Raw genomic sequence first — 25,659 nt, forward strand, 5'->3', positions numbered from 1 at the left:
TTTTACAGAAATGCACCTGACAAACACTATGAAAACCTCAGAGCCAGGCCAAGTCTTCTCCAAGGCTCCTGGCTAGGAAACTGACTGGAGCTTCAATAGGTTCTCTTACTCCAGCCTGAGTGTTACTCAAGCTGCATGTATTAGTCAACAGGGTGCCGGCTCAGGACCATATCCCCCGTCTAACCAATGAGCACCTTCGTGACGCGCCACAGCCCAGACTGACGAGAAGCCACGGGCCCGAGAGATTTATTAAACATCCAAACGTAATTTTCCATTAACATTTCCTATTTTGGCATCTTAAAGAGAGTGGAAGTTGATTTCAGTTCAACATCCTGGGGGGAAATTAGCTCGTTTTGCTAGCGTGTCTCCATAATTGCAGTGACACCAAGGTTAATTGCTTAATCTGGACTGCCACGGTGCGGGCTGAGAATTCCCCGCACAATCTGGGCTATAATTAGTGCCAGGGCGGTGGTATTTGGAAGCCGGAACAGCAGACCCAGGCAAGGTGATTGTGGATATGACAGAGGAGAAGCTGTGGGTGGCCCTTTTCCTGGTGCAGCAGCCACAAGACACCCGGAGCTGTATCTCCACAGGCCACGAAAGTGAACCAGCTACCAACTGCATCTGCTTCTGTTGGGGGCAAACAGAGGGTATGAAACTGTCCCTTCCACTCATTTACCAACTTCCACACCAGACAGTGATGGCCTGGCCCAGAGCCCAGGACACCCCAGAGAAATTAGTAGACAAGGGACAAGGACCTATCATTGGTGGATACTGATCTCTAGTCAAAACCTCAGACACACGCTGACATTTACCACAGAAGTACAGTGTAAAACAATGGCCACCTCAGGAGGCTGGGTCAGGGAGCTTGCAAGGGCTGTCACAAATGCCAGGCCTGGGCTACAGTGTGAATTTAAGGCCAGCTTGGAAAACTTAGTAAGAATTAAAATAAAAACAGGCAGGGGATAAATGTAGAGGTTTGAATGTGCTTGGCCCATGGGAAGTGGCACTATTAGGAGGTGTGGCCTTATTGGAGTAGGTGTGGCCTTGTTGGGGTGGGTGTGGCCTTGTTAGAGTGGGTTTGGCCTTGTTGGGGTGGGTGTGGCCTTGTTAGAGTGGGTGTGGCCTTGTTGGGGTGGGTGTGGCCTTGTTGGAGGAAGTGCATCACTGTAGGGGTGGGCTTTGAGAGCCTATGCTCAAGTTCTACCCAGTGTGGAAGAGATCCCCCTCCTGGCTGCTTTTGGATCAAGGTGTAGAACTCTCGGCTCCTCCAGCACTAAGTCTGCCTACCTGTTGCCTTGCTTCCCACCATGATGATAATGGACTATACTTGTGAAGCTGTAAACCAGCTCCAACTAAATGTTTTCCTTTGTAAAAGCTGCCTTGGTCATGGTGTCTCTTCACAGCAGTGGAAATCCTAACAAGACAGTAGTACTCAGTGACAGAGTACTTGTCCAGAATGCAATGGATTCAATCCCCAGTACTGCAAAAATTACATATATTACATATATTACATACATACATACATACATACATACATACATACACTAAACTTACACTGGGAACAGCCGACTGTTGCCTCTGAAACTCAGGCAGGATCTGCAGCCTTTGAGATACACTCAGTCTCACCCCAGAGTCAAGGCCAGAGGGAGATAAACAAATATATTCTGAAAGAAACCATTCTAGGACATTCCAGGAGCCTGGACACCACCCACCCCTTCCAGCTTACCTGACAACTCATCAAGTTCAGGAGCTGACCCTGCTGAACAGACAGCAGCCAGCAGGAAGAAGAGGCTTCTGGGATATGACTCTATCCTAGCACAACCGTCATTCACAGGTTAAAAGATCTACACAAGAGAGGAGCCGGGCACAATCACCATCAGAGAGGCTCTCTCCAGCAACTGATGGAAAGAGATGCACAAACCCCCAGCCAAACATTAGACACGGCTCGGGGATCCCGCTGAAGAGGGAGAGAGAGGATTATAGGAGACAGAAGGGTCAAGAACACCACAAGAAAACCCACAGAATCAAACCTTAGACTAGGGCTGAGACTGAACCAACAATCAGGAAGCCTGGACAGGTCTAATCTAGGTCCTCTGCCTGTGTGTTATAGTTGTAAAGCATGGTGTTTTTGTGGGACTCCTAATAAAGGGAGCAGGGGCTGTTTCTGATGTTTTTTGCCTGCCTTTGGAACACTTGTCCTCCTACTGGGTTGTCTTGTTCAAGCTTAATAGGAGGGAAGGTGTCTAGTCTTATTGCAACTTGATTTGCCATGTTGGGTTGATATCCCCCAGAGACCTGCCCTTTTCTGAAGGGAAACAGAGGAGTAGATGAGGGGTGGAGAGGGGTTGGAAAGAGAGGAGGGAGAGGAAACTGGCCAGGATGTAATATATGAGAGAATAAATTAATAATAAAAAAAAGATTTACACAGTGAAGCTTGGCTTCTTAGGGACATTACAAGCCGTTTTCGTCCTTTGCTCTCAGGAAGAGCTGGGAATTCCAACTATGCCCCCACTGTGCCTACATTGCTCCTATCCCTAGCTTATCTCCTCCCATGGGTAGTAACCTTGCTAAAAGCTGAACTGCCAGGAGCATCAAGGACTCCAGACTCCCAGGGGAGCAGCAGAATGGGACCCAATGCAGCCCTGCAATACATATATAGAGACTAAACTGACACAGGGAACAGCTGCCGGTTGCCTCTGAGACTCAGGCAGGATCTGCAGCCTACAGTGAGCATAGCCACCCATCAGCTCTGAGCGGGAGGCAGGGTACCGTCATCCTCACATAGAGCTGTATGTTTTTGTTAATGATTTGTTCTGAACTTGAAACAAAAGCTAATTTTTTAGTAACGTCCATCACACAAAGTGTCACCAGGCTGGGCACAGCAGAAACGTATCCCTGGCAGGTCTATGTCTCTGACACTTTAGCCAGTCCCCTTCTACCCAGGTCTTCCTGTGTCTTTTCAAGATGTCTCCTCCTTCAGACCCTGCATGCATTCTGCTAGGGTTGTGGGCATATCTTTGACATGCTTCTTTCTGTAACTAGTACCATGTTTTGTTCTGGTTTCATTTGTTTGTTTGTTTGTTTGTTTGTTTTAATTTTTGATTTGCAACAATGTATTTCTCATCCACCAAAGTGCAGGTGGTCTTTGAAAATTGAGTTCATATGTTGCATTTTTGCTTAACTGTCTTATTAGTCTAAAGCCAATCATGTCTCAGAATAAAGGCAATTTCATTTCTTCATTCCAGATTGTCCCTTTTCAATTTCTTCTCTCCTGCTGCTCTGGCTGTATTTCTGGGAGAGAGGCTGTTGGACAGCTGTGGCTGTGGTGACTGAGGCTGTCTTTGTGTCTCAGCTATGATGGTAACTGGAGATTTTTCCATAAATTCCAGTTAAGGGTTGAATGGGATCCCCCAATCACGTACTGAAGCCTTCATCCCTTTAGAACTATTTAGAATGCCATCTTTTAAGGAAGTTACAGACAAACAATGAGGTCATGGGGGTCAGGAGGGTAGAGGGAGCCTGGAGAGATAAGGCAGGAAATATCAAAATAAGAACTCTCCCTCTCCCTTCCTCCTCTCATTCACACAGAGAAGAGGCCATGTGAGGGTGTGGCATGAAGACAGCCATCTCCAAGCCAGGAGCAGACCCTCTCCAGAAACCCATCCTTACTGCACCCGGGCTGTGAACCTCTGGCCTCCAAACTGTGAGAAGCCAGGATCTGTCAACATCTGGATCTGTGGTGCCCTGTCATGGTGCACAGATCTGATGAAGGCAGTGAGTGGCCTCTATCAGTTTGTCCCTGTGTCGCTGAAGTCTTTGGTTTTAATTATACAAAACTTGTGCATGTTCTAACTACACAAGGTTTCAAATTTGCCCACTGCTTTTTCATCATCAGTTGAGATGGTCATGTGTTCTCTGTGTTACCAGTTACATTAGCTAATGATGTCATCTGGAGCCAACTTTGAATTCCAGATAAGCCTTCCTTGTACTTAGGCATCATCCTCTATTCATATACACACCCTGCATTTACACCGTACAAACGTGTGTGCACGCACATGGTGGTGAAAGGACCACTGTTTCACAGATAGCAGGGAGCTCACCACAAAATCACCCGGATGCTTTCAGAGGTTTGGAGCCTCCAATGTCTCAGAGTTGACTCTATGTACAGCAAAGCAGATGAGAACCCACCGTAACGCACAAGGGGAAATCCCCAGCCTCAAAATACCAAGGATATGCTGGAAAGGTGGGTCTGATTGGAAAACCCAGTCACTCTTTGTCTTTGACACATCCAACATACATGCATGCGTGCACCAACTGCTGTGTTGTGTATACTGCGGTAGACTTCTCTCCACCTTGCTGCCAAGGTGAATACCCCAGCTGGTCCTCAGTTTCCACAATGGGTACTTTCTGAAGGATGGATGGATCCCTGTGCAGTCCTACTGGTCCTCAGAGAGAACCAGCAGTAGGTCAGGACTACACATGCCTGCTCCCCTCAGGAAACAATTTTGGCTTAGTTCTCTGACATGCTTGGAATGTGTGGAAATATTTTTTATACCCATGAAAGGAAAGGGAAAATGTCAATAAATATCTGTAGATTAGTGGTTCCCAACCTTCCTAATGCTGCAACCTTTAATATAGTTCCTCATGTGTGGTGACCCCCAACCATAAAGTTATTGTGTTGCTACTTCCTAACTAATTTTGCTACTGTTAGGGGTCATGATGTAAACATCTGATATGTGGGATATCTGATATGTGTCACCCCCTTAGAGTGACACAGGTTGAGAACCACTACTTTAGATAATTGCTTCTTCAGCTTGATGGCTAATCTTGGTTGTCAACTACACTAAATCAGGACTCAACTAAAACACAGGGCTCTTGAGCACTCCTGTGAGGGATTTTCTTGATCACATTATTTGAAGGGGGGAGATCCGCCCTGAACCTGGATGGCACCTTCTGGTTCAGGCAAGATTAAGGACATGGGAGAAGGAAGTTTAGCTTTTTGCCTGCTTTTGCTCACTCTTGCTGATAAGTCCATCTACCCTTTTGCTGAGGATCCCTTCACTGACGATAAAATCAACTTCTTCAAGGTTCCAAAGTAGACCGAATACCAGTGGCTCTCCAGGAATCCTCCAACACTCCATCATCAGATTGGGACTGCTGGAACTAACTCCAGGGGCTGCTGGGCCAACTACCAGATCCTCTGCTTCTCCAGGGTGAGACAGACATTGAACTTCACAGACTGCATCCTGCAAGCCAGTCTAATAAATCCCCTACACTATATACTGTCGGTTCTGTTCCTTTAGAGAGCCCCGATTAACACAGTGATATTTAGGTATCAGGAGATTAAACACCAAGAGCTCTGAAGCCTTCTTCAGTGCAAGGATACTAACGGGAAGTATTTAAATCTATTCAGACACCTCCCTCCATGGGCAAAGGGAGCGTGAACTTGAATTCCAATCCATACAGACTCTGTGTAGGGACACAGCACGCAAGCTTCTCGTCCAATCCCACGGCGATCAGTGTTGTGGGGGCTTTTGAGGTTTAATAACTAAGACGTGGAGACATCCATATAGTATAAGGCTGTTGGCCTTTGGCTGGGGCAGTCTGGGTGGTTCTCACTACCTGGTTCCCAGCTCTGTCCAGTCTCCTGCCTGCCTGCCTGCCCAGATGGAAGGCAACATTTTGCAGGTTCTTCCTGCACCAACTCTTTGTTACGCAACAAGCCACAGTCCTCACTCAACCAGTTGGCTTTGAGGGCTACACTCCCCAGGGCAACTTGTCTTTCATTTAAAGGCGGGTTAGGAAGAGACATTTACACGTCCCGCTAGCCTACGGCTGCTGGCTCCAAATAACAATTGAGAACCCAAGGTCACATCTTTTCCTAGCCAGAAAATACAATATCATTGGGTCATCCCCAACAGATCAGAGCACCTATTTAGGAATTACGCAAGTTCAAAGAGGTCATAAGTCTCCACGAGTACCTGCACTGCCTGCAGTTGTCATCAACACACCAACACCCCAAGAGGAAGCACGTCACCCCATGAAGGGGTCAGTACATGTACATATGCATACTCAAGGACTCAAGCAATACCCCTGCTCTGGAAATTAGTTAAAATGTTATCACTAGTATAACTCAGTTGTTTTCACTTTCTTCTGGACCATTGCTGGCTTTCCAGCATCTACATGGCTCATTTTAAGTTTTAAGCTGTAGTGAGTCCCTCTCCTGTGTCCTCTAGGCATGCTGGGTAGCCCTATCACTGAGCTATACCCCAAACCTCTGTCTTCAACTGTGTGGTGGACAGAAAGCATAGCAAGCAGCGACATTACCAGCACCCGGTGAAGCCCTCTGCTATGTCTAACGTTGCCCTTTTATTCTCAGCAGGGATGGGGGCTCTGAATCTGGGGGCTTCAGGATTTGGGGATCTCTCTGTGTTCTTCCCTTCCTCATTTTCTCCCTCCTTCCTTTCCGTCTTTTCTTGCCTTCTCCATCAAATTATTTTATCAGGTTAATTAAACAATAATTCATTTTGCTAAACAGCCTTCTAGAAGCCACGTCAAGTCTTAAAGGCAATTCCGAAACATAAAACATTTTACCTACTCAAATTTCAGGTCAAAAGAGAGCACCTGCTTCTGTTTTCTTATAGTTACATAATCCTGTCCATACAGACTATATAACAGAGATAAAGCCATTCCACTGATCCTTGTACAAGAGAAGGGTGCAAATCTCCTGTCCACAACATCTATGGAATACCAGCAAGCTTTCCAGAAGGTTCTTTGCAATTTCACAACTCTTTTGTTTTCTTCCTGGAACTCCACACACAATCCTTAGCCCCCAGCTCCCTTCACAGTAAGCTCTACAGGAATCTGAGATCTACTGACCCATAGTCAATGGCTTGAGAGCCATGTCCTAGGCATGTTCTCCCCACCCTCCTGGGAAGTATTGAATGAACAGTAGGGATACTCTCCCACACAAAACCAAGTCTGCCTCCTCTCTGCTCAACCCAGCATTGAAGTCTTAACTGTGGAAAGGTTTAGAACATTTTTAATTGTTTGTCTATGACGAGAGTGCACATGTGAGTGCAATGTCTGCAGAGTCCAGAAGAGGGTGTCCTATCCCCTGGAGCAACAGTCACAGGTGGCTGTGAGTTGCCCAACATGGATGCTTGGAGAACGCTGACCACTATAGTGAGACCAGCTGTGGCAAAGAATCTCCAGCCAGAATGGCAGAGTAGAGAAAGGTCAATGCAGGTCAAGAAATTACATTTTTTTTCCTTGGGAAGAAGAAACAGGGACAGCGGTCTGAAGAGGCCCTCTTTTACAGGGTCCAGCATGACAGGCTCTTATTTCTTTGGGACAGAGAAAGCATCCTTACCTGGGTCCCTCCTGGCTTTTGAATAGATAGAGCAGGGCAGGTGCCTTCTATTGAAAATGCTCGTGCCAAGGCAGACTTCATGGAGCCTCTTGCGGGCCGTGCCCAACTCTCCATGCTCGAGCTTTTTGAACTATGCAAGTGGTAACAGGTAGGGCCCTCTAGTTCGAGGTCCCTGTCAGCCTCCATCAGGAATCAGGGAATTCAGGAAGGCAGGACATGAGCAGGGTGAGAGGAATTGCCTGTGAAGGAACCCTTGAGAAAAGGCTGCCAGCTCCCTGGTGTGTTTCCCATAAGGACACCTCACAGCATCAGGGACATCAGCCAGGCCCAGAATAACAGTACATCTTCCATGGACCAGATGACCAGAGACAACCAGTCAGCTATCAGCAAAGGAACTTTCCAGAGCAGGTGACTGCCGAGCAAGAGAGGAAACAAATCCTCACACTGAATGTCCCTGTCGCCCTCAAAGTTTCCTCCTGTGAAAACAAGAAAACAAGCCTGAGATCCTCGATCCTCTTGAGCTCAGCACTGTAAAGTCTGGGAGTTGGCCAGGGGATCTGTGTGAGTATATGTGGGTGTGTATGAGTGAGTGTGTGTGTGTGTGTGTGTGTGTGTGTGTGTGTGTGTGTGCGTGCGTGTGTGCCTGCATGGGCACGCGCGCACACACACACACACACACACAGAGGGAGGTGGGGGAGACCTCCTCTACAGTCTCCAGCCATTCAAGGTCCTGAGGGACATAAATTCTACCTGTTTATTCCCTTGTTTCTTCTGCATATTCTTGAACAGATGCCATGGTGCATGTACGAAGGTCAGAGGACAGTTCTTTCCTGCCACCATGCCAGCTGCCACCATGAGAGATCTGAGGTTCAAACATCAGCTACCTCTACCCACTGAACCACCCCACCAGCTTCAAGGCTGATATTTTGAGAATATGTGACTAGTTTCTCCTTGGCAAAACTCTTCCCATCTCCATGGCATCCCTCCGGCAGGGTTGGCTGAGGCCCAGCCAGGCAAGAGACATGCTGACTGCCAGCCACAACAGGCAGAGACACCAGCCTCCCTATTCAGGGAAGTTCTCCTTTCAAAGTGCACAGCAGACCGTGTTATTACTGTGTATTTACTTGGGGCTTAGTGCACAGCCTTTGGAAGCTCTGCCATTGCTGTGTTCCCTGTCCATATCACTCTGTAAACAGGAAGTTCATACTTACAACAGCAGTATGAAGTGATTGTGTCTACTTAGCTGCCATGAGACCAATAAAGTCCACTCCCCGGACCCAGCCCAAGCTGACCTGACAAGGAGGCCGGGGACAGCCATGTGCTACCACCTCAGGGATAGTTTTGGGGCCCCTGTCTCAGGCTGCAATCATGCTCAGGAGTCTCCTAGAAAAGTCACTATGGGAGTTTGGTTCATCAACAGGGTACCAGAACCCTCCCAGTCCTCTGTGGGACCCATGAGCTTTATTGAGCATGTTCGGATCCTTCCCTGTGAGGAGGTCATGTGGGGCAGGAGCTATCCAGACAATCCCTAGACCATGGTGCCTGGTTCACAGGGTTTCAGAGACTGCTGTTTCCAGGAACATAGAACCTAAGAGAGCCCCCTCAGTAGGAAATGGAAGGCCTGCATGCTCCATTTGTCTTTCAGTGACAAACCTCCCAAAGGGCCAGTCAGAGAGGGCAGCCATGTCCACTCTGAGAGATAGAAGGCCCACCTAGCCCTGCTGGAGTTAAGCATTTTATTTCCCTCCTCATGAGGCCCCCTCAGGAGGCCTTGTTTGGAAGATCAAAGTATTCTGACTCACCTGTACAGTCTCAACTCTCAACCATCTCTGGAACCCAGTACCCTGTCCCCTCAGCTTGACAGCAGGGTCTTCTACTTCCTAGACAGGCTTCAGGGGAGGATGGTTATTTAGCCCCTCTGAGTAATGGAAGAGCTACCCAAGTATGAAGACTTGGGGCCAAAAAGTACTGAGAAACCCCCTACCCATTCAATCTTTAACAGAGGAACCCTGGGCAAAGAATCCATGTTGGCTGCAGGTCTTGAAGGCAAAGGAGATTGGCAAGGGTCAGGAAGCAGGGACCTGCCCTGCATATGAAAAACTTGGATAATGATTGGGAGCAGAAGGGTGACAGGAACCACGCGTGCAGACCTGGAAACGCCCTGTTGTGGTATGCTGTCCTCTGAGCATGACATGACCTATTCCATCACAGCAACTGTACACGATTGGGCCCACTGGTGGCACCATCATGGAGCAGAGGAGAAGTTCATAGAAGGCGCCCCTTGAGGGCATTGAGAGATAGTCAACGGCTTCCGTGAGACTGAGAGATATGTCCTCCAATGGTTATGCTACTGTGAGTAATCCTAACTAAAAGCGTTGGGTCACTGTTCCTGTTCTCTTTCTGACACTGTGATAAAACACTCTAACCAAGAGCAACATAGGAGAGAAGAAGGATTCACTTGGCTTATGATGTTCATAGTCAGTCATTGAGGAGGGCAGGGCAGGAACTCAAGCAGGAACTTGGAGCAGGAACCGTGAAGGAACGTTGCTTTCTGACTTCCTCCTAGACTTTTCCTCAGCTAGCTTTCTTATAGAGTTCAGGATTACCTGCCTAGAGAATGGCGTCTACCATAGTGGTCTAGGCTCCCCTAGATCACGTAACAAACAAGGTAACTCTTCTCAAAAACAATATGCATCTTTGCTTTGATAGGTTGTTGATCCTTGTCTGGGAGGAACAGAATCTCCCAGGAGAGGTTCAGACAGCACATAGCTCAAGGGTATGACCACCGGTTGGCCAATGACAGCAGCATCCAAAGTCCATGCCCAGATCTAAGCACCACTGGCCTCCTGGAATGCCTGGACCAGGGGACCAAAGCCAGCAGAAGTTGAATTCAAGAAGCCTAGCTCTACCCAGACCATCTCCAGAAACCCCAAGAAGCTGGTGCTGCTCTACCATTGTCAGAGGTGGCCATCGGGACCCCAGGACCCTACCTTCCCATGCAAATGACAGTCCATCTGCCCACAAAGAAGCCACACACTATGTCAAGTGGCCGCTGTTGCCCCCACAGAATCCCCTCCCTTCACCAGATTTCAGGAAGACGAACCAATAAAAACTGTCAACAACAGAAGTGAACAACAATTCATCTCCCCAAGACGAATAATTAATCAATGCCCCATGGGAAGCACCGAGAGTTTTGAATAAATGTGGAGACACAGTTACAAGAGCAAAATATTATCATTTGTCCAACATAATTATTTTCTTGAAAACCGTCGATGATTAATACGGCGCATTATAAATACTCTCGTGTGCATCGAGTTTCATCTCTCCAGTCTAATTAACATGCTGGGGAATTGCTCTTTTGGTGGGGAAAGACATTTAAAATATATATTTCATGAAATCTGAGTTATTTGTCATAAGCTCCAAGAGGAGAAAAATAAAACATGAGGGACGCTAGAGTTATTTAAATACTTTATAACATGACGGTTTTCAAATCATTTAGTTCTTCAAGTTCTGTAAGAGAGGGCAGGATGGTGGGGTGTAGGCATGCATTTTTAGGTTCTTACAGCTCTACCACCCTTCCAACTTTGATCCCTTCCAAATCCCCAGCACTAGGTAGGAGGCAAAGAAGGTTAGAGGGGAAGGGGGCATAGACCTCTTTAGCCTACTTAGTACTTGTTAAGCCTGTTGAGTTCCTTAGGGGCAAGTCCAATCTTCATTAGCGGAATATCTCCAACCAGAAATCCACAATCCACAATCCAGCAATCCAGCAATCCAGCAATCATCCAGCAATCCAGCAATCCAGCAATCATCCAGCAATCCAGCAATCCAGCAATCCAGCAATCCAGCAATCCAGCAATCCAGCAATCCAGCAATCCAGCAATAGCAAAAACAGCAGCAGGAGCCAACAGCAGCAGCAGAAACATCAGCCACCCCAGGCCCTTTCTGGGCCTCTCGGACTCAAGAGTCCCCAGAATTCCAAACGTAAACTATCTACACCTGGCAAAAGTCACACCCCTCCTAGAGCACGAGAAAAATCATAATTAGCAGCTGTGGAAAATCTGAAGCACTCCCATATCCCACACCTGGGATTAAAACAGAAACATTCACATAACATAACTGGGTTGTTTTTTTTTTAAGAAACCAAAACTCTCACTACAGCAGGATATTGGACCCTGCTGTCCCCGTGGCCATGACATCTACTCTCTTCTCAGATCACTCCAATCCAGGCAATTAGCCCAAACAGTATGGTATGGCCCCTGTGTTCAGTACAGAGCCCACTCAGCTCCATGATGGTGAGGAGGTACTAAATAGAGAGTACTGTATTTAGTGTCTGCCTGGACCCCTCAGTAGGAGACCCAGAGACAGTCATGCTGATGACTAGGAGAGGGAGAAAGATTGATGGACTGTACCTCTGAATTGTGAGTGCAGGTTGCTTACCAAAGTCTACAGGAGGCCTGGAAGCTTCTGAAGAATGTCTCTTCTAGCCTTCATACTTTCAGGTAAGTGCTTTGCCCACTGGACCATCTCTCAACCTGCAGCTGCATTTTTGTTTAAAATGGAAGTTGGCCATGTTTAACTGGTCTCTACAAAGGGAAGTATTTCTCTCACCTTGTTTATCTGGAAAGGGGTACAATAGAACAATGGGAAGGAAGCCGTCCGCTATTACTCTCACACTCAAACATTGTCTGAATGTTAACGCAAAACCACTTTGTTTTTAGAGTCTCTTTAAAAGTCTTTTTAAAACACATCATCATCTGGCCACAACTAAATAATTTTGTGACACAGCTCAAAGTAAATTCACAACCTAGACCAAAAACAAAGAAAAGGAGCATCAGGCATCACGAGCATTTTAACTCTGTTGTAATGGCTACCCATAACTCAATTCATCAAACCTGAGCATTGGCCAAAGGTGGTGATGCACAACTTTAATTCCAGCCATTTGGGAGGCAGGGACAGGCAGATCTCTATAAGTTTGAGGCTAGTCTAGGCTACATAGCCAGTTCCAGGACAGCCAGGAATTCATAATGAGATCCTGTCTTATCTTAGTTGGGGTTTTACTGTTGTGAAGAGACACCATGACCAAGACAATGCTTATAAAGGAAAACGTTTAATTGGGGCTGGTTTACACTTTCAGAGGTTTAGTCCATTATCATCATGGCAGGAAGCATGGCCGTGTACATGGCAGACATGGTGCTGGAGAAGGAGTTGAGAGTCCTACATCTGGATCTGCAGGCAACAGCGGGAGACTGTGTTCCACGCTGGGCAGAGCTTGAGCAGTGAAGACCTTAAAGCCCACCACTACTTCCTCCAAATGATATAACTACCTCCAGTAAGGTCATACCTATTCCAACATGGCCACAGCTCCTAATAGTGTCATTCTCCATAGGCCAAGCATTCAAACCCATGAGTCTATGGAGGCCAAACTTATACAAACCACCATATGTCTCGAAAGCAAAAACAAACAAACAAAATGTGGAATAGCGGCAGCCTGTTTCCTTCCAGTCTCAAGGGGCCTCAGGACAGAAACAGTTGCTGGAAACCAGCCCCAGAGTTAACTCTAGTTCTTCTCAAATCCAAGCAGCCTTCAGTTGACCTGTGATCCAGTGCACATGTGGACACTTAAGAAGTTCTTTTCCATTTGCCATCTCATGGGGCGGTTGAAGCCCTGGAACTAGAACACAGGCAGTGTGAAAATAAGATGCCATTATATCTGATAAAGGGCATAACACAGAGAACAGAATGGAATGGACTCCAAGAAAATACAGAAATCTACAGAGTGGAGAATGAAATTAAAGAGTTAGTTCAGTAGTGGGACACTTGCCTGGCATGCAAAGGCCCTGTGATTGATTCCTACCTCCACAAAACAATCAATAACTAAGAAATCAATAACACAAAAAGATGCACACGACAACTGCCACAGCAGACAACATATTCGAAACTATGCAAAGTTATGCTCACACACAGTGTGTCAGAAGCATGTGGCTTGGAAGATGACTCAGATATGCACGCATGAAGCCCTGAGTTAAAATCCCAAGCACACGTGTAAAAAGCCAGGTGTGACCATACTGCCTGGAACACCAGTACTATGATGGGGCAGAGGCAGGAGAATGTCTGTGACTTGATGGGGGACAGCCTAGCTACAGGTCTGTATCAAGGGAATAAGGTGGACTCCTTATGTAATCTCTAGTATCCACGGATAGAACAGGACAGGCTAGCACCTGCATGAAACAGATGTACACACCTGTGAGCATGCATTAACTACACATATATCTTAAGCACAGTAAATGATAGATAGATAGATACATAGATAGATACATAGATAGATACATAGATAAGTAGATAGATAGATAAGTAGATAGATAGATAGATAGATAAGTAGATAGATAGATAGATAAGTAGATAGATAGATAGATAGATAGATAAGTAGATAGATAGATAAGTAGATAGATGATAGATAGATAGATAGATAGATAGATAGATAGATAAGTAGATAGATAGATAGATAAGTAGATAGATAGATAAGTAGATAGATAGATAGATAGATAGATAGATAAGTAGATAGATAGATAGATAAGTAGATAGATAGATAAGTAGATAGATAGATAGATAGATAGATAGATAAGTAGATAGATAGATAAGTAGATAGATAGATAGATAGATAAGTAGATAGATAGATAGATAAGTAGATAGATAGATAGATAAGTAGATAGATAGATAGATAGATAAGTAGATAGATAGACAGACAGACAGACAGATGGACAACCTTAACCCAACTCTACAAAGGAGTATAGCTGCTGGTTAGAAAGTATAGAAAGTAGGAAAGAGGATTTGAGGGTTGATGAGGACAGTGTGTCCCTCTAGAAGATAGATGGAGGGGACTAAGGTGTGAGTGTGTTTGATGCCACTGACTGTGGAAATGAGAAAGATGGGAATCTACAGGCAGGCTGAACCACAGCAAGACCTCAACGAGCCAGACCTGGTGAGGTGTGAAGGAGGCCAAGCCTCAGTGATGCACATGTGGATGCTGGGTTTAGTGTCATTGACAGGCTGAGCTCTGTGTCCCAGCCTTGGGGAAATGGGCAGAATGGGTGCGGGTTCCTTATCTTTTCATGCTAAAAGGATTGTTTGTTGAGCTTTTCTTTAAAATCTGAGACAAAACAAAGACTCTCTTTCATAAGCTCAGTATCCTGTCTACAAATTTAGGAGAAAATTACAAACATAAGGATTATAATGGGAGAAAAAAGTTGGTCATTTACAGATTATACAAGGACCTAAATTCAAAGCACACATAGTACTTAAAATTGCCTTTAAAAGCATATACAGTACTTAAAAATTAGTAAGTTTCATTATTGTAGTCTTTTGAAGGTCAGTTCTGGACAAGCAGTTTTCTCTTCTTGTGTCCTAAAAACAAAAATTTAGAGAAAGTAACTTCCATGACATTAAACAAAACTGCATGGGAGAATAAATGCAACAAAAGTTACACAGGACCTGGGTAGAGACAGATCACCTGGTAGAGCATTTGCCTAGCACACTCAGGTAGCGAGCCATCGGCCGGACCTAGTGCTGTACAAACCAGGTGATCCCAGCTCCCGGGAGGCGGAGGCAAGAAAAATCAAACATTAAAGTCATCCTTGGTTGTTTGGCAAGTAGACCACAGCCTTGGCGACCCAGAGCCCTCTCTAAAAAAGAAAAACAAAAAAATAAAGTCACACAATGGACATGGATGGGAACAGGTATGCACACCATAATCACAGTGTGAGAGCACAAAAAGCAAGTCCTCAGAAGTAACCCGCCCATCTCTGCTATCTCCACACACAGGGTTTCCAGCAGCAATTAGTGTGGCTCACGTGCACGCACACGGGGTGCTCTGGGATGTGTGAGCCCAGCAGCCACATGACAGCACCTGCACACCAGGGCAGAGGCAAATAAGAAATAAAGTCAAGGTGTTGGAAAGGTGGCTCAGCCCTTAAGAGCACTGGATGCTTTTCCAGCTCCCACATAGTGGCTCACGATCATCTATACCTGTAGTCTCATGGGATCTGATGTCCTCTTTTGCTGTGAAGATGTGCATGCAGATAAAACATCTATACATAAGATTCATATATAAGTAAATCCTTAAAAGAAACAAAGAAAGAAAGACGAAAAGGAAGGAAGGAAGGAAGGAAGGAAGGAAGGAAGGAAGGAAGAAAGAAAGAAAGAAAGAAAGAAAGAAAGAAAGAAAGAAAAGATCACAAGGCACAAAAGAGGCAAAGGTTGCAAGAGAGAACAAGGCAGAGTGGAACAGTAGGCTAGAGTTTCTTACCCCATTAAGCATATAGAGCAGGAAGCCCAGAGCACCCCACCTCTGACCACTGTAGTGTCTTCTTGCTCTGGGCTCAGATCTGTTCTGGCTCCTGGAGCTCTTTGAAACCTAACTTTGACTGTGCAATGGGTACGTAACAGTAAGGCATCAGGGTGTCAATCACATATCGTCTCCCTGCTGGCCCTTCCTATCCTTTGCCGGTTGGAGGCTAGCATTCCATGAAGACTGCGAAGAGAAGAAATTAAAATGTGCTTCCATCAGTAAATGAGAAGATGATGAGAGCCCAGTTGGACTCCAGAGTCCATCCCGGCCATCACCAGCACACGGGAAGTTTGCACACCTATTTCCTGATTCATGAATGCAGAATGCCTCACACCCAGGGGCTTATCAGAGACAGTGTAAACAACAAATCGCAAGATGCCTGTGAAGGAAAACCCTTCCCAGCATAATTAAATGCATATTTTATAACAACATGCTGGGGGAATCCACGTCTGTCTTTGATATGTGGAGACAGAGGCGGGCTTATCACCCTGGATCACTCCACGCGCAATTATGCACCTGCCTGGTGTCTCCAAATCTTTTGATGTATGTAGGTATCTCTCCTTCTCCTGGGTGGGTGAGAAGATGCCCTAGCTAAAGAGCTGTCAAAAACGACAGTTACCCACAGGTGTGTGCAGAGTGGCCATGACCTGTGACCTGTGACCTGTGACCCCACGGAGGGCTTGTCCATCCTTAAAAACAGTTCAATGTCTGGCTCGCATGCACACTGCTTACTGCTTGCCGGTTCCGGTTTCTGGGTTCCCATGAGACATCATGAGATCCTGCACAGCTGTTTGCCTTTAAACAAACAAACAAACGAAAAGTTTGCAAGCCTGGAAGACTGAACCAAAGAGTGCTCAGGAACTGTGCTGATGCCTGGCATGCTGTGGGGCGGCGGGCTGTGAAAAGTATCCTGGTTCCCGGTTGAGCTACGGCTTGAAACCTCAGTGACTCTAAAAAGGGACGGGAGGCGTTTTGCCTGTTCAAGGGCTCCGAGTCCCTGTTATGTATCTACAGCCCCCCCCCCCACATCCCCCTGTAGAGAGGTTTGTGGCCATCAGTCACATAGGAGCAGCGCCCCAAGCCCTCCCTCATGTAGATGAGGTATCCCCAAGCTCTCAAACCAAGCCAATAGGAAGTACCTACCGTCAGACCCTGACCCACCCCGGAAACTGTATATAAGGATCCTATCCAGAAGGAATAAAGGTGTGTGAGAATTATTCTGTCGTCTGAGAGTTTCTGTCACAAGAGCTGTAACATGGCTGCTTGGGGAAGAGCTCTGCTCTCCTCAAAACACCGCCAGAAGCTCCCTCGCACCCCTCGATGGCTAGTCAACCTCCTGCCAGCTCCACCCTGCCCGGCATCTTGGAACTGAAGCAACAACAGAGGAGATGGAGATGGAGCAGCTGCAGTGGAGGGGGCAGAGGCGAGTCCCCCTCCCCGCTGGAGTTCTCCCCCCTTCGCCTGAACGCTCACACCCGGCTAGGCCAGAGACCTCCATGGAAAGCCTCCAGTACGCAGGCCCACAGCTTGCTACAGTCCAGACACCTGTCAGCTCTACTGAGCATGCTCCTGTCGGGACAGACCTCCACAGAGACGCCTCGGCTGCTATGCGGGGATGTGGGACTTAAGGCTGAGTCTCTGTCAGGTGCTGCTAAGTCAAGCCATCTTTGTGAGCAGCAGATAGCTGGGAAGCCAGCCATTGTGCACTGAGCAAGGCAGGTGGCATTCTACCCCGTAGGGTCAGGCCACATTCGACATAGCAGTTGAGGTACCTGGCTCTCACGTGGTCTTTATCACCAAATTTCCACCTGCTGATGGATAGGCTGCAACTCTCCTTATTCTTGAATGAATGAGATCACCTTTGGACAGGTCGGAAGGTGAGCCATGCTCATTTCTCGCTGTTCAGTGGGAAACCGACGTACATCTTTATGCTTCCCACTCTTCTTGCCTATGCAGAGAGGGGCTCCGGTTTGTGGCTACCCAGCAGTACCCCCACACCACTGACCCACACCGTGGCTCGGGGTCCTTTCTTGGGACATGGAACTCTCTCGAACATAGCAAAAGTGATAGGAGAGGCTTCTGTGAGATGACAGAGCTGTGTGAGGGCCAGGCCAGAACCATGGTCAACGGGGCAAGCTGTCCAGGCAGGCCCGAGTCTCCAAACCACACAGAGCCCACTGCAAACTCAGCATCACCATCACCCTGTCTGAGCACCTGGCCTTGCAATCTCACAGCCCAGGGGGTGTCCCACCCCAGGACACCAGAGTTGTCCCCGTGACTTCAGATCCCTGTGGTAGCTGCAGTGAATCCCAGGAGAAACTTGGCTGTGGGAGATGTGTGGGGCCAGGCTGAGTTCCCAAGCACTTGCTTCAAGAGATGCTAAGTCCATGACTCAAACCCATAGAGGACAAATGGGCCTGGTGGTCAGGCCTGCTGATGTAACGCCACCCTTCCATCCATTCGAGAAATGGTTAGCGGGTTCTCAGTGTGCACAAATCCAACACGGAAAGCTCCAGGGGGCTTCCCCCTTCTCTGCCTCATCCCCTCTTCTTGCCTCCTTTGCAAAGACTGCCGCTCTCATTCCCCCAATGAAGAGAAGTATCTATGGACAGCATGACCCAGTTCATAGAACCATTGTGAAAGGCCAGCACCATGAATTCACCATTTCTGAAACAGGGGCTCTGAAAGGCTGTGGAGCTGCCTCACGTCCCTCATCCCTGCCAAGAGCCATGGGCAACATCCCTGTGTCTTGGGCGCATCAACCCGTCAGCCTCTGTGTTATAGTGTCCCACCTCCCCAGCTGGGGGAATCTGGCCCCAGAGAAGACAATTTGCCCATTGTGTACAATTTGTCCACTATGGTCTGAGGTGAAACCATCCAAGCCACAGTCCCTGTCAAAGTTAGGGGCCTCAAGACCCCAGCCAAGCCATCGTTAGGACTCCATTATTTCAGAAACATTCACAATTCTTGTCCTCAGATTCTCTGATGCAAATTGCCCTTTCAGGTTGAACTGTATGAGAAGCAGACTACAGCCACGGAGAATGCAAAGCCTTGAAGGCCCTGGCTAGGAGGCCTTGGCAGTCACCATGGTGACCAGCTGATCTTTTCTCCTCATGTGTACTTGTACCTGAATGAAGATGAACAGAACAACGGGGCCAGCTACACAAGTCCCCAGAGCACACAGGAAGTATGATAGACACAGCTACCCCCAGTGCCCGGCTAATGCTGGTGTTCCACCATCTCACATCCTATCCTCGCTGATCCGAGAGAGAACACGAATTTCCTCAGTACACACATATACGTGCACATACTCAAAGGCACATATATTATGCACATATACTGCTATACACATGCATATATATATGCTTGTATACACATGCTTCTTTAAATAGACATGCATTCACAGACATGCATGCACAAACATGTATATATGCACACAGAAACACATTCACATACGTGCCTGCATACACACATAGGCACATGCACACTTGAATGTGCACATGCGCGCACATACCCCTCACTCCCTTGAGCTGGTTGTATGCTAGCTATTCATCGAGCTTGCTCTGTATTTTAGGAAATACATTATGAGTTCCTCATTGGGGGAACTACTTAGAAGTTAAATGTGTTCTCAGTGAATGGGAATGAGTCCCAGGTTTTCCTTCAGATATATGGTTCCCACCATCGCACATCTGTTCACACATCCCCATCCCCCTGTGGCAGAGATCTCCATCTCTGAGTACTAGCATCTCAGTCCAATGCCTCCTCTTCAGGGAACCTCCCCTGACTTGACAACCTGGTTTCTGTGACAAATCTGTGTCTCCCATAAAACCCCCTTGTCAGCCCTGACATGCCCTCTCTGGTGGCCTGTGGCTCACATATCTCTTCTTAAAGGTTATTAGTGTATCTTCTGTACCAACCAAGTCTCAGAGAGCAGAGGTTTGTGGAGGGGACATGAAGTTGGTTTCACAAACACTGTGAGGTGTCCTAGAGGAGACAGTCAGATGAGACACCCAGGGATACAGCCCAATGCTGACTCCCGAAACCTGACCATCTGCTTCTGACATAGTCCTGCCTGGCACATTGATCTCGGGCTGGAACATTGATCCTATATTGGCTAATTAGTCCCAGGCTGGCTAATTGATCTCAGACTGGTGTATTGATCCCAGGCTCACAAACTGAAGTTTCACTTGAACTCCCCTCAGAAGGAGCAGGTTAAATTAAAGAGAGCTATCGAGCTGAAGTGGTCAGTGAGCACCATGTCTCAAGCTCCCTAAATTCCAACACGGCCGTCAGCAAATCGAGTACAGGCAGCTGAGACAGCACATCAGCATCTGTCTCCTGGCTGCCTATCCTTCAGCCTTCGCAGCTCCCTGGGTGCCCCACCTGAAGAGCTTGAGTGAAAGAATAAGATCTTGGTAGCTCCTACCACAGTGGTCCCCACTACAGTGGCCACTGGGGAAACCAGGAGGTGTGGGCTCTGTGCTTCATGCTTGGCGCCTCCAGCCTGAAAGTGTGAGCCTAAAGTGAAAGCCACGCATAATGGCCAGGGTGAGCCACCCATGTTTCTATAGGTGCTAAACCAAGGCAGACCTGGGTGTGAGGAGTGCATGCAGCTGTCAGAGAGGAAGTATAAGATCAGACCAGACAGGCAAGCAGAAGCAACACTCAGCACAGTGAGTCCCCAAAGCTCCAGAGATGGTGACGGGAACACCAGGTGAGACCCACCCTGAGTCTCTCGATCCTTGACCTGACCACTCAGGTACACAGTCCAGGACCTCTGAGAGGTCACCAGCCATGTCCACCTGTGGTGGCTGGGACACACAATCCTGGGTGTTCTGACCCAGAGGGTGGAGAACTGAAGACTGTATTAAAGGAGCAAAGAGTCCTCAACCGCTCTGCTCAGCCGCTGCCTGGTACTCACCATTCACCAAGGTTCGTGTTACTACCAGGCTCTGTGCTGGTCTTCTTGCCACATGGAAAATGCCCATAATGTCCTTTAGCTCCATGGGGAGGTATCTAAGGCTACACTCTCTGTCGGTGCCCCATGCCTGCACCGACACGGTACCAAGAATCGGGCGAAAGCCTGTGGGATTAAAGAAACACACACACACAGGTTATTCGTGTCAAGCCAGAAAAGGAAGGGCCCCCTGTAACTTTATTCACCAAACTATATACCCAAGTACACCAGGTAGAAAATATCTGGGAAGCACAGTGGGAAACCCTGGCTCAAGACTTTGGTAACAAAAGACCGACTATGTGACCTGAATAAACTAAGGAAATAGCCAGGAAGACCAGCCTAAATCTTAAAGACAAAGACCGAGAAGACAAAAGTTAGGAACGAATTGACCACCACCCAGGTGTGTCCGGACCAGGGCAGACTGCTCCTTTGTTAGTAACAAAAGGCTTCCACATGCATCAGCAGGGCTCAGCAGGGGTCAAACCCTGCAAGAGACCCAGAAGGGTCTTGTTCCGGCCCGAAAGCATTCCGTGATTGTTATCTTCTTGTGCCAAAAATTCATGGGAGCGGCTTTTGTCCAACAATCTCAAGACTTTATGGCAGTCATCTTAACTGTGGCCATACAGTCACAAAGCGGCCAGGCCCAAATCCAATATGGCTCCCTACAACTCTCCATCCCAGCCTCTTGGCCACGCCGCAAGCTGAGCATTCTGTCCACTGCCGTGGGGAATCTCAGCAGAAACTGCTCAGTGTCAACTTTGACACGGAGCCTGTGAATAGACTTCAGGTGGGGTAAGTATCAGTGCCGTCAGCACGGAAGGAGATACAGACTATGGAGCAGCTCCTTCCAGGGCTTCATCTGCCTGTAGTGACTGCAAGCTTCATCCACCAGAGCCCATGGTCACAAGAACCAGGACCTTAAAGCCCCCTCTCTGGACACTGCTTTTTCTTTTTCTCATGGCTTTGCTAGCTAAGAACTTAGGGGAAAGGTCGATGGTCCTGGGTTCATAGAGCCTGGCAAAGCTGTTTTCTCACTCTATCTTCAACCGTCCCTGCTCCTGACATGTGGTATGCTTGGGATACAAGGTGCCCTCATTGAAGCTGTGAAGAGCTTCCACATAATAACATATTTGCATATTAAAAGGAATTAATTAATATTTATTAATTAATTTAAAACGCTGCTAATCACAGAAGTTGTCATTGGCAAGAGAGTCCCATAATCCCATCAGAACAGGCACAACGCGTTCACAGAGCCAGGTTTCTATCACCCACCTACAGCTTGCAGAAAGAGCTGGGGAAAACCACGGATGCACATTAAAGGAATGTGCCTGGCCCACTGTGTGGGGAAGAGCCTGGATGTCCTCGACCATCCAGCCAGCTGAGGTGATGCCCCAGGCTCTGCCCGCCGCCAGGCTCCACTCACCCTAATTCTGCCTGAAGACGTGGCATGGTGGCTCTTTGTTCATCTATAAATCACAGGCAGCTTCCGAGACATCAGCAGTGGATTTTGGGAGAAACTGTCCTAAAATATCTATGGCCATACCAACCCACATGTTTCCAATCTCATCAGACAAAACTATCATCATCTTCATTACTGAAATTAAAAGGGAAAGAAGAGATAAAAAGTCGAATAATAAATGAAAATAGTTGTGCTATCAGAAGTACAAATTGCAAGCTGAGATGATTTTTATTGTGGGGGCCTATGGGAAGAACAAGTAGAATGGGGAGCTGATATCAGATGGACAGACTTGCTAGCACTTGTCCCAGGATGAATGGGGACTCTGACGAGGAGAAAGGATAGCCATACACAACAGAGACAAAAAGCAACATGTCTAGATCAGTAGTTCTCAGCCTGTGGGTCGCAGGGGTTGTTTGTCTTGTATTTATATTATAATTCATAACAGTAGCAGAATTACAGTTATGGAGTAGCAACAACATAATTTTATGTTTGCCACAACATGGGGAAGTGTATTGAAAGGTCACAGCATTGGGAAGGTTGAGAACCACTAGTCTAGACGCTCCCCAAAGCCAGTTCCTTGTGGAACTGGGCACTTCTCTAATCCCATGAGGGTGGTCACTGTTTTTACTTTTCATTCTGTCACCCATGTAGCCTTTTCAGGTAGAAACAGATGTGGGAAAGGAGATAAAAAGATGAGGTCACCTTAAAAGAGCATGGATTTTATGTGGAGAAATATCTACCATCCCACCATTTTGAAACAAATGTTCAAAGGCAAACACAAAAAGAAGAAGAGGAGGAAGAGGAGGAGGAGGAGGAGGAGGAGGAGGAGGGAGAGGAGGAAGAGGAGGAGGAGGAGGAGGAGGAAGAGGAGGAGGAGGAGGAGGAGGAGGAGGAGGGTTGAAATGCAGCAGCTGTGGTGCAGCAGGATTCTCAACATTCTCAGTCCACAGAGATGGACAGGTGGCATAGACAATCAACCATATAGACACAGGAGCCCACATCACTGGAGAAACCCCCAGCTCTTAGAGGAAGGATACTGAGAAATCACTTACAGTACCAGTCTCCAGAGGTGAGAAGAGCCCATCACATGGTAAAAGCACAGATTCAAAGTTCTGAGATGCAGCTAAACAGCAGAGACTGTCGTCAAAGATGAATAAACTTGCTCTGGGGCAGACACCATGATGGAAGCTAGTGTACCATGTGCTCGAGGGGATGTTCCAAGAGGCCAAAGTGTGGAGGGTTTAAAGTAAATGAAAAGGATTGCATTAGGTAACCCTTGGTTACCAGGATGGACACAAGAGACGTGTTTATCCTATTGAACTTGACATAGCCTAGAGTCACCTGAAGGAGTCTCAACTGAAGGGTTGCCCAGATCAGATTGGCCTGTGGCCATGTCTCTGGAGAGTTGCCTTGATTTGAGACAGACATGGGAGGGCCCAGAGCATTGTGAACATCCCTGGGCAGTTGGGCTAAGCTATACAAAAACTAGCTGAACACAAGCCCGTGTGCAAGCAGAAAGTAACACTCCTCCAAGCCTTCTGCCTTGAGTCCTTGCTTGAGCTCTTGCCCTGACTTCCCTCAATGATGAACTATGACCTGGAAATATAAGCCAAGTAAACCCCTTCCAGGTCAGAATGTTTGTCACAGCCACAGAATAAGAACAGGACAGTGTCTGTCCAAGATGAGACAATAAGTTATTGGCAGGTGCTCTGTGGACTGAGGAAGTGCTCAAGAGGGCTCTGTGCAGGCTATGGTCCACCAGAGTCCCCGTGATGGCCCTTGTGACCAGTACTCACGCCTGAGGTCCTGACCCTCATGAACTTGCAGTTCTCCTTACAGTGTTGGATTCAACTACTCTATTTTTCTTCCATTGACGTTCTCAGTGAATGTTATCCAAATCTCTAGAGGGTTTTATGTGACCAGCGTGTCAACCATATTCCTAAAAGCTGACTTTCAGAAGCCACTATTTCTTTTTGTTAGTTATTTATTTACTTTACATCAGGATTGCAGCTTCCCCTCCCTCCTCTCCTCCTAGTCCCTCTCTCTAACCTCCCCTTTCATCATCTACCTCTCCTCCCCTTCTCCTCAATAGAGGGGAGGTCTCTCGTGGATATCAACCAGCCTTGGCTTATCAGGCTGCAGTAAGACTAGGCACAACTCCTATTGAGTTAGACAAAGCAGCCTAACTAGAGGAAAGGGATCCAAAGGCAGACAACAGAGTCATAGACAGCCCCTGCTCCCAATTGTTAGGAGTACCACACGAAGACCAAACTGCACAACTGTTACCATGTGCAGAAGACCTAGGTCAGTCCCATGCAGGCTCCCTGGTTGGCAGTTCAGTCTCTGTGAGCCCCTATGGACCCAGGTTAGTTGATTCTGTAGGTTCTCTTGTGGTGTCATTGGACCCTCTGGCTCTTTCAATCCTCTCTCCTTCTTCCACAGGATTCCCCGAGCTCCACCTAATGTCTGGTGGTGGGTCTCTGCATCTGTTTTCTGGGTGAAGCCTCTCTAATGACAATTATAGCTAGGTGCTAGGTTCTGGTCTACAAGTATAGCAGAATATTATTAACAGTGTCAGGGTAGACTCCCTCTCATGGCATGTGTCTCAGGCTGGACCAGTCATCAGTTGTCTACTTCTCAATTTCTGCCAACAAAGAAGAGGAGGAGGAGGAGGAGGAGGAGGAGGAGGAGGAGGAGGAGGAGGAGGAGGAGAAGGAGAAGAAGAAGAAGAGGAGGAGGAGGAGGAGGAGGAGGAGGAGGAGGAGGAGGAGGAGGAGGAGAAGAAGAAGAAGAAGAAGAAGAAGAAGAAGAAGAAGAAGAAGAAGAAGAAGAAGAAGAAGAAGAAGAAGAAGAAGAAATAGCAAAAACTAGGAGTAGTGATGGGAGAGGAAACTACTGTCAGTATGTATGATAGGAGAATAAAAATAAAATAAAATAATTTTTAAAAGATGCAAAGTAAATGCAAAGACCAGAGCTTAGCATCTTTTTTGCAGTAACATCCCAAAAAGTAGTGAGAACTGAGATAGCAGAACACTAGGACCAGCAAGATGATGTCTAGGCATCTATGTCATAACATAAGAAGCTTGCAGTTATTTTTATCACAGATGTTTGACAAGCACAAAAGGACCAAACACACACACACACACACACTACACACGCATATATACTTTTTCTTTTTATTGCGGTCACATTAAACATTAGCATTCTCTAGTGCTATGTGAATTCTCTGTGCTCAGGTGAATACGACTGGTTTATCTTTTAGGTGCTATTTCCATGATATGACTCAGACTAGCCCATGCCCCATGATGCATCTGTGCACAGTCCCAAAGTCTGAAACCTCTACCACATGCTGCTCTTGCAAAAAGCTGAAAATCCCCGGGATAGGTGCAGGTGAGGCTGGGACTGGAGAAATGGTTCTTTCTCTTCTCTCATCAAGCCCAGGCTCTCGATGTGCAGCGTGGAATCAACAGGCTGCTCCTCAACTCAGCCTGAGACACAGAGTCCCCATCCATTCCAGCAGCCAA

The sequence above is a fragment of the Rattus norvegicus genome, chromosome 7 (assembly GCF_036323735.1).
Source record: "Rattus norvegicus strain BN/NHsdMcwi chromosome 7, GRCr8, whole genome shotgun sequence".
NCBI classification, from domain to species: Eukaryota; Metazoa; Chordata; class Mammalia; order Rodentia; family Muridae; genus Rattus; species Rattus norvegicus.